The following is a 12,817-nucleotide window of genomic DNA, read 5'->3' on the forward strand; positions in this document are numbered from 1 at the left end:
CTTCGTGGTTCCACGTTCGCGGGTTCAGAGCTTCGCAGTTCTAAAAAATAATAATAGAATAAAATAATTAAAGAAAAAAAAAAAAAAAAAAAAAAAAAAAATATATATATATATATATATATATATATATATATATATATATATATATATATATATATATATATATATATATATATATATATATATATATATATATATATATATATATATACGTATATATATATATATATATTTTTTTTTTTAAGCATTTTTGAAGGGGCGTCGCTACTTTGTGGTTCCACGTTCGCGGGTTCAGAGCTTCGCAGGTCTAAAAAATAATAATAATAGAATAAAATAATTTTCGCTACTTCGCAGATTTTCACTTTTTGCGGGTGGTCTTGGTCCCCATTACCCGGGTCTAAAAAAAATAATAATTAAACAAAAAATAAAAAAAATACAAAAAAATTAAGGTGCGCCGCTACTTCGCGGATTTTCACTTATCGCGGGTGGTTTTGGTCCCCAATAACCGCGATAACCGAGGTCCCACTGTAATCCAAAAGTAATTGAAAGTAATCCAGTTAAAGTAACCCTACCCAACCCTACCTCTAATCGAGAGCCCTTAACATCCTTCTACTAATATACAATGGAGCAAAAGTTGCTAATTTCGAATGGAGTTGTTGTCAAGGGATACAGCACAACAATTCTCAGTTAGTTTTTATCAGACTGCAAAATGGAATCTCGATCGGTATACGAGGTCTCCAAATTTTTATTGATTGCCTGGTGCAGGCTGCGCCACGTGAGCTGTGGTTTTCCGGTAAGCGATAAATAGTTGCTGCATTGAACTTCCAGGAAAGGAAAGCTGGCAGCTCCCGCTGCTCAATAGCGGAGATTGTGCGAGTGCGCAAGAATGACAATTTGACATAAAGTCAGCTTTAATTCCATGCCACAGGCGGAGGGAAACAAAATTAGGATTTTTGGGACTGAGGAGAGTTTATTGTTGAACGAGATATTGGAATTTGGGTGTAATGGGGCAGATTATTGTCACGTTGTTTTTGAGTACGGCATGCATGATGCAATTTCCGGAAACATGTTCAGTGATACATTTGGATTTTCTTTTTAAGATTGGTTGTGTATGAAGCAAAATATTTTCTAGGAGAAGAATATCTCATTTAGTGTAAACAGAAACAACTTTTTCCCCCGCTTGTTCGTTTATCATTAGGATTGGGAAACGGATTAAAAATAAGCTGGAGTTGAATAGTTGTATTCAGAATATTCCCGGGTACGAATGAGGTACAGAACAAAGCTGATTGAAGTGTGATATTCGATATGGTTGACGATCCCTTTTGTATTAGGAGGGCAGGCTATGACAAAAACGAAATTTAAGAGAGGTAGTGGAAGAATCCCTACTTCATAACCACTCTTTGCCTGAACCTTTCAGGACCAGATTGGAAACAGGACCCAATTGCGTTACGTTTCCCACAAGTTTCATTAAAGGAAAGAGGAACGGCTGCGCCCACGATCCGGTGTTTGCTAGGCGCGGGAAGCAAGTTGCTCTCATACTCGGATTGTGATCCGAACACGGACGTGGATCTTCGTAGCGAGTGATGGTGGTGTCAAGGACGGAAAAACAGGTCGTTAGTCGGGACAGGAGAGCAAAAACGTGGTCAGTCAGAAACGGTCGTAAGCCGGAGACAGACGGGAGCAAAAACGGGACAGGTGGTAGTCAGGGTCGAAAAAAGGCTTGCCTAGAATACATTGAGGTTCGCAGACGGACTGACCACAGGGGATTGAAAGGACTAGGTTCAAATAGCGACAGGGAGCCAATCAGAACCTGTGGCCAAACGACCAAAACGGCAGGAGACAAACGCGGAATCAGGAACAGACGAGTGGTATACGGATGAAAACCTAACCGACCGGAGCCAGAGTCAAAGTGCTTGCCTTGCATATGCACAGGTTCGTTAATGGACTGACAAGGAGCGACTGGGGTACTGTTTATAAATAGGAGAGGAATCAATCAGGCAACTAGCAGCAGTTGGCGCCAAACGAGCGGGCATAGGTGAGTGCAATGAGTAATCATGACACATCAAAGACTGTTAACCTGACGCATGTGTCCACACTTGAATCCTTTTGGCCCAAACAGACTTAAAGTGACCAAAATTCACCTTTTTTATTCTCATTTTTTTGCCAAGCGTGAGGGGTACCCGTTGCAGCAAGATGGAAGACGATCATGCATGCTCCCTCCATTTCTCGGCTTACCAGTGTTCAAAATAATTTCTTTTTTTGTTTTTGCTTATGTTGACTAATTAATTAAATGTTTTTGAGATGAAGTGTTAGAGGAGTATGTTAGAAGTGACAAGATTGGATAGATTGAGAAATAAAATTGTGAGAAACAGAACTGGAGTAGTAGTGGAACTGAGCAAGCGTGTGGATAAGAGAGTACTCGGTTGGTTTGGACACATGGAGAGGATGGATGAGGAGCGATCTACAGAGTCAAGTCAAGTCAAGTCATTTTTATTTGTGTAACCCTTAATCACAAAGAGTCTCAAATGGAAGGAGACCAAGAGGAAGGCCGTGATTGACGTGGATGGATGGTGTTATAAGTGCACTGCAGGAAAGAGGTCTAAATATACTGGAAGCTAGAGCTCTTGTTGGTGATATGAATGAGTGGAGAGGTGTTTTTAAAGGATAGTGGGATGTTTGGATGCGTTCTAAGGGATGGGCAGGGCACTTGTATGATGCGGCAGGGGTAAACCAGAGAAAACTGTTGGGCCTTGCTGTTGAACAGAAGAGTGTGTTGTGTCACCCTGACATGGCCCTTTTCTTATGTCCCGTTTCATCTGAAGGGACGAAAGCATGACTGACTTAGGTGCTGAGGTGTCTAACTTGTTTGAGTGTTTGGGCATTTGGGTTGGACATGATTTCTGTGTGTTTTTTGTCAATTTTTTCCTTTTTATTTTCTTTGTTATTCCATGTGTTTGTCTTGCTGTCGGTCACCCCTCTTGAGGATATGACCAAGGTAGATAGATAGATAGATAGATAGATAGATAGATAGATAGATAGATAGAAAGATAGATAGATAGATAGATAGATAGATAGATAGATAGATAGATAGATAGATAGATAGATAGATAGATAGATAGATAGATAGATAGATAGATAGATAGATAGGTAGGTAGGTAGGTAGGTAGGTAGGTAGGTAGGTAGGTAGGTAGGTAGGTAGGTAGGTAGGTAGGTAGATAGAATATATGTTTGCTTATTTTTTAAATCAATGTTGATTTTGTAAAACACAATCTCCCTTCAAAATAAAGAAATGTTCAATCAACATAAGATTTATATGTCTTGCAGAGTCCCCCAACAATATTACACGTCTAAAAAGTTGAGATACCAATTTCAGATTAGAACACCAACACATCACAAAAAGTAACATGCAGCACATAAACATTTACGTGTTTCTCTTATATCTGGATTTCTTCCAACCTGTTCCCCTAATAATCCCGCGTTTACGACCACTCGGATCAGGACCCACGTAAAAACGAAATCTTATCTCGATGTTCTACTTTTACAGTTGGAGTTGCGAGCCTGTGACTATGGAGGTGTGTTACGAGGATAGGTTGGATCCGACCCATTAAGTTTATAGCCCGCCCATTGGGTGCTCAAAGCATTTGGGTCATTCCGATTTTTGTCCTGTAAAGACCACCAAAAAACATTTTGGTGATATACCAAGTGAAGGGGAGGGAGGAGTTGGCGGGCTTGCACAGTAGTTTACTTAGTTTAGGGAAAGCACAGATTGCAACACTGTTCCCAAACCTCGTCCAAAGCCAACAAAGTTTGAGGATATCATCCGCTGCCAAACTGCCAGCTGGACTTTATTTTCTTCTATAATCCATTTAAAGCGCTCAACAAGAAAAACGTTTTTTTTTCTGCCCTCCCCTCCCACATTGACATTTTTAGAACAACTAAAGGGTGTAAACAGGTTTCACACATCTACCGTGAGTGGAAGTAGATTTTATGCATAAAATCAAAGCACCAGAAGATGGCCCGAGGGGCGTTCATGTACACACACAAAATTCAGTGGTTTTTTTCCTCTTTCCCCTGCGGCGTTGCTTCACCTTGCTTGGTCACACCTAAGATCCATTAATCCACTGTAAAACAGCGCAACCAGAGTTATTTAGAAAAACTGAGGAATCAAACATTTTTTATTTTGAAATGTTTGGATAAAAACATTAGGAAAGACCATTGGTGGGCTGTCAGGGCCTGTAAGGCTTTCTCTGTTGGCCTAAACATATGTGAATCATGTGATGTTATTATATTTTGTCCGTGGATACTTGGTAAATGATTCCAAATTGTCTCTCGGTTTCCTTTCATTGCTTACCCCCTGTGTGCTAATTCCGGATGTGTGCTTTCATATTTAAGCATTTAAACCAATCACATTTAAGCCATTACTTGTTGCCAGGGTCAGTGTTCTGCCTGGATCCCTTCACAACAACCTCTGAAGTCCCCGAAGCACAATGTCAGTGCTTGATAACCAATAAAAATAGCAATGTGGTGGGGCAGTATTTAGCACGTGTGTAGCACAGTTCTGAGATCATGAGATCGGACCATCCTGTGTGGAGTTTGCATGTTCTCCCCATGCTTGCGTGGGGTCCCTCCAGGCACTTTAAGGTTTCCCCCGTGTTTTATACATTTTTGATCGTTTCAAATTGTGTATGCCGTACAATAAGTTTTGCATGGGAATTGTTTTTTTAGAAATAACTTTATAAACTGAAATGAAATGAAATGAAATGATCTGCATTTATATAGCGCTTTTCAAGTCAATGACTTCCCAAAGCGCTTTACATCGTGCTTCACATTTCCCAATAGCGGCCGTGATCTGTGCAGCCATGTAAGGCGCTAACCTGCTTATTGGGGGTAATTGGGGGTTCAATGTCTTACCCAAGGACACTTCGACATGTAACACGGACAAGCCGGGATTCGAACTGGGATCCCTTGATCCTAAAACGATCGCTCTACCTCCTGAGCTACTGCCGCAACCAAACCTTAACTTTCCCATGCCCGCTCCAAACCGGAACGTCTCGATCACTGGTAGCAGATTACAACTGTCACGAAACGGGCCGGGGAGCAGGAATTCGGAACTTATTTGCGTAGACAATCTAATTGAGAAAGTAATGTTGTCCAACACACAACTGGACCAAAAACAAAACAAAGCAGGCAAAATTACAATCTAGGCATTACTCAGATCAAACAGGCATGAACAGGTTTTCAACAAGGTTAAGCAATGATCTGGCAGCGGGCAGTTCCAAAAGGCGCGCTTAAGTACTCCAAGAGCAATCAGTCCAATGCGTCTCAGCCGGTGTCAAGGGGTGGACCAGCTGGGCGCCATGACAACCGTGCAGGACATGACAACAACGCCGTTGTAGATTGCCTAAATGATCACGGTAGACTGGTAAATGTTCAAGCTTTTATTTGGTAAATGAAATAAACTTGTTTATAAAAATATTCTTTGTTTTTATTATACGTAGTCTGCCTTGCTGTGAGGAAATAGGTTCTACGTTGTGTTTGTAATATTCATGATAGTTTTAAAAAGGCGGATTCCTTTCATTAATAAATAGAACAATAAGCGGGCGACACGGCGGTTGGGTGGTTAGCACGCAGCCCCATGGTGCAGAGGCTCAGGGTTCAAGTCCAGCTACCGCAGCCTCTCAGTGTGGTATTTGCATGTTCTCCCCCGTGCCTGCGTGGTATGCATGTTAGCTTAATTGGCCGGTTTAAATTGCCCCTAAGTGTGAATGAGCGAGTGAGTTGTCTGTACCTGTGTGCCCTGTGACTGGGCTGGCAACCAGTTCAGGGTGTCCCCTGCCCACTGCCCAAAGATAGCTGGAATGGGCTCCAGCACCCCCGTGACCCTACTGAGGATAAGCGGTGCAGACAATGACTGAATATACATATATATATATTTCATTGAGTCATTATCTGCACCGCTTATGGTACATTTCTTCTGTTTTCTAAACATGATAGCACATCTGGTCAAAATTCCGAGCAGGTCGCTCACTGGCAGACAACTTTGGAAATCAGCAGCTAATGACAGATTTCGTTACTTGTTCAATTTCACACTTGATGGTTGGGCGGCCATTGCAGTGCAATTAAAATGTCAATATTCCATTATGTGTCCCCTTCAAGGAGCACAATAGCTCACAAAAGAGGTTGAAACTCTATTTCGGTTGTTTTTGGGGGTAGAAGGAGCAAAGAGTGTTTTTGTTTTCACTGCCAAGGGCCAAAAGGGTAATTTGCTCCCTACTCGAAAAAAACTTTCAAGTCAAGTTTGTATTTTGTTAGACTTTCACAAGGCCTGGAATTCTATAAATACCCCTTCTTTTTCTTTTTATTTGTGATATTAAATCCCGATCTGCCGCGTATAATTTCATTGCAGACCATTAATATTTAAAGCGTCTGCGGTACGATGAATAACTGTTTACAATTTTCCATGTGTTTGACCCGATGGATCCAATTCCCCGGTCATTTTGTTGACTTCATGTCTCAATCGGTCATTTGCGGTCATTGACAACATGAAATGCATCAAATGATTACCGTAAATTCCAGACTACAAGCTGCTACTTTTTTTTTTACATTTAATCGGGGCGGCAGTAGCTCAGGAGGTAGAGCGCTCGTCTTGGGATCAAGGGATCCCAGTTCGAGTCCCGGCTCGTCCGTGTTACATGTCGAAGTGTCCTTGGGTAAGACACTGAACCCCTAATATCCCCAATAAGCAGGTTAGCGTCTTACATGGCTGCAATACAAGGCCGCTATTGGGAAATCTGAAGCACACTGTAAAGCGCTTTGGGAAGTCATTGACTCGAAAAGCGCTATATAAATGCAAATAATTTAATTTCATTTCACGAACACTGCGGCTTCAAATACGTTGCGGCTTGTTCTATTTTGTTAATGGCGGAACTTAGACAGACAGCGAACTGCTCATTTTTAAAACACATGCGCTCTAAATACAAAATAAAACATGGAAACATTTAAGATGAGAGAAATTAGTCCACGAGTATTACCATAATACATGACAGGAGCAAAACAGGACGTTTGACAGTAATCCATTCAATATTTACGACGTAGTCACGAGATTTTTCAACTAACAAATCAAGTCCTCATTTTACACATCCGAATTGAACAGCAGCGGTTATCCCGCAAATTACCCTTCTCTTTCCGTATCATCTGTGTCGATGTCAGGTCGCTGAAGTTGTCAGCATCTGGCACCCCATGGGTCCACCCACAAAACGTGACAGAAAGATCTGACCACCAAAGGACCAAGGTTGTAGCTTCCACGTTCTTGTCTCTGAGTCGAGAAGAAAGCCCCTCTGCCGCCTCTTGTTCCAGTCTCAGCGGCGAAAGGATAGCCCCTCGACTGCTTCTGATTCCTGTCTCGGCGGGGGACCTATGAGGGCTCTCAGCCGTTGAGTGGGTCCTTTTGCCGCACCGGTAAACTTTGTTTTGTTTTTTTCCTTTTTTTTTGGTTAAGGTTTTGGCATCCGGCCCTTGATGGGGTGGTAATATCAGGATCTGGCATGCTGCAAAACAGTTTTTGCCTTTAATCCTCGAGAAACGATAACAAGCCAATGTAATTTTTTCCATTACCGCGGAAACCACCACACTAACGCAAAAAGATTTATCTACTTTGCAATCTGGCACTATTTTACACAGTATGGTTTCAAATTGTAATTGTAAAAGTGCCAGAGAGCCACTAGGATGCGCCAAAGACCCTCATCTGGCTCCTTAGCAGGTTTAGCAGGTGAAGAGGTTTTGTTGGCGATAGAAATCATCTTCCTCAGTTTAGCCAATCAGAATGCAGACGATGAAACTCCGGGAAGCAGTGAACCGTCAATAACAAAAGAAGGTGTTTCTGCATTGCTTGATTTCTCTGCATATAAAATGATTTATAAGCAGGGTTGGGTAGGGTTACTTTAACTGGATTACTTTCAATTACTTTTGGATTACTCCAATACCAAATATGCTAATAAAAGACAAACGAAACTAAATATTAATAAAATGACTAAATGTTGTGCCGGCTTGGGGAGTAACGGAATACATGGAACAGCAAAAATGATGTTGGCAAGCTGTTTGGATTTATTTTCATTTGGTTTCTGTCGCATTTTATGTTAGTTTTGCCGGAGACCAAAGAGATCAAAGCCAGGAGAGAAAGCTTACCACGTGTTGTGAGTCATCATTTTATTCATATTTAGTTGCTTTTGTCTTTTATTAGCATATTTGGTATTGGAGTAGTAATCCAAAAAGAATTGAAAGTAATTAAGTTAAAGTAACCCTACCCAACCTTGTTTATAAGATGTATGTACATTTTTTTGTAAATCTGTTACAAACCTCACTGTACATAACTGGTTTCAGTAGTATCTGATTTAGGATAGACAACTCAGCTAACTAAATGTCAAACACGCCCTTGTTATTTTTAATCATTTTCTCAACAATCGCCATTCGAGGCGGAGAAAGCGATCTGGTACAACAGAGGTTAATCTTTGTTCCTCTCTGATCTTTGAACTCCATTTCAGAGGGGAAAAAAAACAACAAGACAATTTGGAGCGTGTAACTGAGGAAATAGGAAGCGAAAATAAGCGCTCAGTGACTCGGGTGATAATTACAGAGCATAGCATGTTCCGTTTCTTCTTTGTTTCACTCCCCTGTTGGCTAATGCAATTTAGTGTTGCTTGTGCTTTTATGTTTAAGGTTTTATATATAATGTTGGATTTCATTGGTAGGTTAAGCAATTTTTTTGCCTGGCATTTTGAAAAATCAACGAGTATTCCATGATAACAGAAATTAGCGTATGAATTAGTTGCTATCATTTCATTTTTTTCCCCACATGATGTCATGATTATTGATGCGAGGCACCTGAGACGCCAACTGCCTCGGACGCTAATTGGCTGCTCATCTCTTTTTAAACCCCCGTTTTCTTGTCACCCATTGTCAGTCCGTCTGCGAACCTCAGCCACGCTAGGCAACCCCCTTTCGACATGTATTTATGTACAAAAATATACAAAATATGTGTCAGAGACAGAAACGGAGACAGGACCAGCAGGAGGAAAGGGCTTGCACCCACGATCCGGTGATCGTCAGTCACGGGTAGCAGATTGCTTGGAACGCGGAAGTGGCACTTCGGTGGCGAGCCAAGACAGTGTCGAACGGGTCGATCGCCGAGACGGTGGAACAGAAACGTAATTGAGTTCAGAAGAGGGGTCGCCGCCGGGAATCAAACGGCAATTAGGAAAGGATAGAGTCAGGGTCGAAAAGGGCTTGCTTAGCGTGGCTGTGGTTCACAGACGGTCTGACAATGGGTGACAAGAAAACAGGGGTTTAAAGAGATCAGCAGCCAATTAGCGTCCGAGGCAGTTGGCGTCTCAGGTGCATCGCATCAATAATCATGACATCATCATGTGGGAAGACTTGACACTGACATGCAGGTACTGAAGTGAGTGAGTGGGTGAGTGAGTGAGTGAGTGAGTGAGTGAGTGAGTGAGTGAGTGAGTGAGTGAGTGAGTGAGTGAATATTTAATGAATCAATTGAATATTTAAAAATTGGTCGAGTTAATGTACGTATGAGTTAGTGACTAAACGAGTAAACATTTCATTAAATGAGCAGAATTTTTTAGAGTGTGATGAATTGAGTAAATGGATTAATAAGTGAGGGACTGACCTATTGAGTAAAAGGGTGAAATAACGAGTGAGTGTACAAATAGGTGAGTAATATGAAAATAAGTGACAAAGTGGATAAATGAGCAAACACAAATGTGAACATGTGAGTTAATAAGTGTACATGTGTGTCACGGTTGCCATGGCGCCCAATTGACCCCGCCCTTGTGGCGCCAGCTACGGCTCCTTGACATATTGGCTTCCCTGCTATTTAAACCCAGTTCTGTCACTCTCCTCTTATCAATCCGTCATTGAAATTCTGCCCCGCAAGACTCGGGTTCTGACTCGGTCCTGTTTTTCTGTTGGTATTTTCTGGATCGTTCCAGTTTATTTTGTCCTGTTATTGGTTTCCTGTTTCGTTCCCATCCATTTTTGTCCTGTTTATTATTCTCTCCAGTTTTCGTTCCCAACTAGTTTGTCCTGTTTATTTCGATATCCTGTTTCATTATCAATCCTGTCTGTCCCGTCCTGTCTGATATCGACCCCATCCGTCCGGCAATTGGAATCGATCTCGACGGTCTCTGGCTTCCTGTCTTTCCACGCCAGACCGCTGTCTAACGTGCATGACTCCCCATTTCCCGTAAAATAAAAGGCTTGTGTGAGAACGTCACACGTTTGGGTCCTGATCCTGTTCCGGTTTTTGAAAATTTGAGTGAAAGCACTATTGTGACTGAGTGAGCAGATCAGGAAGCGAGTAAGCCAACACGTAAGGGACCTGGTGAGTGAGTGAATGGATACGTGTGCGAGTGAGTGGTTCAAAGTTGAATGAATGGGTGGCTGAGTGAATAGGTGCATTCTCATTTGAGTAAATAAACAAATTAATATTGGAGTGATTCCATGAGTGACTGAGTGAGTGATAGGGTGAGAGAATGAGTGGGTGTACATACTGTATGAGTAAAAGTAGGAGTGAATAAGTAAGTGTGCATTTTGCCTAATAAATGAACAAGTGAGTAAGTGATGAAGTGAATGAATGAGTGAATGGGTAAATGACAAAGTGAATGATTGACAAATAATTGATTAGGCCATTTACAGTTATATATACTGTAGGTAGATAAGTTATTTAACAATGCAAGCAAGTGAAACAGTGAGTGATTATGTGCGTGAACGAGTGAGCATGTGAATGCACACTTGTGACTGAGTGAGCAGATAAAGATGTGCGTATTTAAATATGTAAGGGGCTCAGTGAATTAATGGTTTTGCGAGTTAGAGGTTAAGTGATTAAATGAGTCGGAAAGTGAATGAGTGAGCCTTCATGTAAGTGTATGAAAGTGTGAGTGAGTCATTAAGCGAGTAAATGAGCAATGTCAGTATGAGTAAGTGAGTGAATAATTAGTTAATGTACGTTGAGTGGGTGAATGAGAAAAACACATGGCTGAGTGAGTGGGTGAAGAATAAGGTAAACCATTATCAAGTCGGTAACTGAGTGAGTAAAATTATGAGTGGATGAGTGAGTGCATATTTAGTTCAATAAATGAACATGTGAGTAGGTTATGAAATAGACGAGTGGCTGAACGACCAAATAAATGACAGAGCGAATAAGTGAATCAATTACACTTCTATACAAGTGAATAAGTGAGTACCTGAAGCTAGTGAGTGACTGAGTGTACATGTGGCTGTGTGCATATTTTTGATGGAGTGAGAAAGTTAGGAAGTGATTCATGTAAACACAGAAGTACACATGTGAATTCATAAGGTGAACAAGTGAATGAGTGTTGATGTGAGTGAAAAACATTTGAGTCATTCAATAAGTGAGGAAGCGTGTAAGTGTATGAAAGTGTGAGTGAATCAATAAGTGAGTGAATAAGCATAGTGAGTGTGAGTAATTTTCATAAGTGAGTGGATAAGTGAGCAAGTAAGTGAATGAATGAATGCATGATTATTGGAGTATGTAAGAATGTCAGGACCAGAACGGAAACAGGACCGATTTGTTTTACGTTTCTCACAAGTTTTATTGGAGGAAAGAGAAATGGCTGCTGGACACGGGAAGCAAGTCGCTCGTGTACTCAGATGGTGCTCCGAACGCGGAAGTGGATCTTCCTTATCGAGCGATGGCGGTGTCAGGAACGGAAAAAACGGGTCGGTAGCCGGGACTGGGAGGGCAAGGCGTGGTCAGGGTTAGATGCGAGTCGTAAGCCAGAACGGGAGAGTAGACGTGGTAGGGGAACAAAAATAAGTCGTAAGCCAGAACGGGAGAACAGACGTGGTCAGGAGCAAAACAGGTCGTAGCCGGAGACGGACGGGAGCAGAAACGGGACAGGTGGGAGTCAGGGTCGAAAAAGGCTTGACTAGTACACACAGAGGTTCGCAGACGGACTGACAAAAGGGGACAGACAGGACTGGGTTCAAATACTGACAGGGGGCCAATCAGAACCCGCGGCAGTTGGCGCCAAAAGAGCGGGCACAGCTGAGTCACATCAGTAATCATGACAAAGAAACTTTGTAGCACAGACTGCAGTTCCATCTGGCTTATAACACCACTTGACTTTTTCAATTCTGTTTCTATTAAGTTATTCGATAAATCCAGTATATTCTTTATGAATTTGTAATACAACTGGAACTATGTACCTTGAGTGAGTACCGGTAATGAGCGCGGACATTTTAAATCATTTCAAACTTTTACATTAAAAGTTTTCCTTCTTTTTTATTTTAGTTGCCCACCCTACTTTAACCTTTTCATCTGAATAGTCTTTTTAATCATTTTATAATATACTGTCATGATTTCCCCTTCTGGCTGTTTCTTTTTTTTAATCTTCATAACTGAATCTTGTCTTTGTAAAGGAAAGGTGGTATATAAATAAAAAAGCCCCTGCTTAATAGCGAGTTAATTGCTGTTAAGGTCCGGGGCTAATTACGGCTCGGGAATGCACGTCAGCAATAATTTTAATCCCCTTCACCATGGCGACGTTTTGGAACGGCGCACACAAGTGTGGACTTGGCTAAAGCGGCAGAGCGTAGGGAGTAATTACAGTGTGGGACAGGTCACAAGGTTAGCGTTTCACCTCAGTTCTAGAACGTTGGAGCCTTTGGGGACATAAAAGGCCATTTGCCATTTTCAGAGCAAGAACATCAGTCACCGACGGGCGAACAGAAAAGTGCAAAGTAACCTACAAATTACTGGGCTTGCCCGCAAAAAAGGAAT

Source organism: Urocampus carinirostris, chromosome 2, assembly GCF_059441175.1.
Source record: "Urocampus carinirostris isolate Australia breed hairy pipefish chromosome 2, RoL_Ucar_1.0, whole genome shotgun sequence".
In the NCBI taxonomy this organism is placed as follows: Eukaryota; Metazoa; Chordata; class Actinopteri; order Syngnathiformes; family Syngnathidae; genus Urocampus; species Urocampus carinirostris.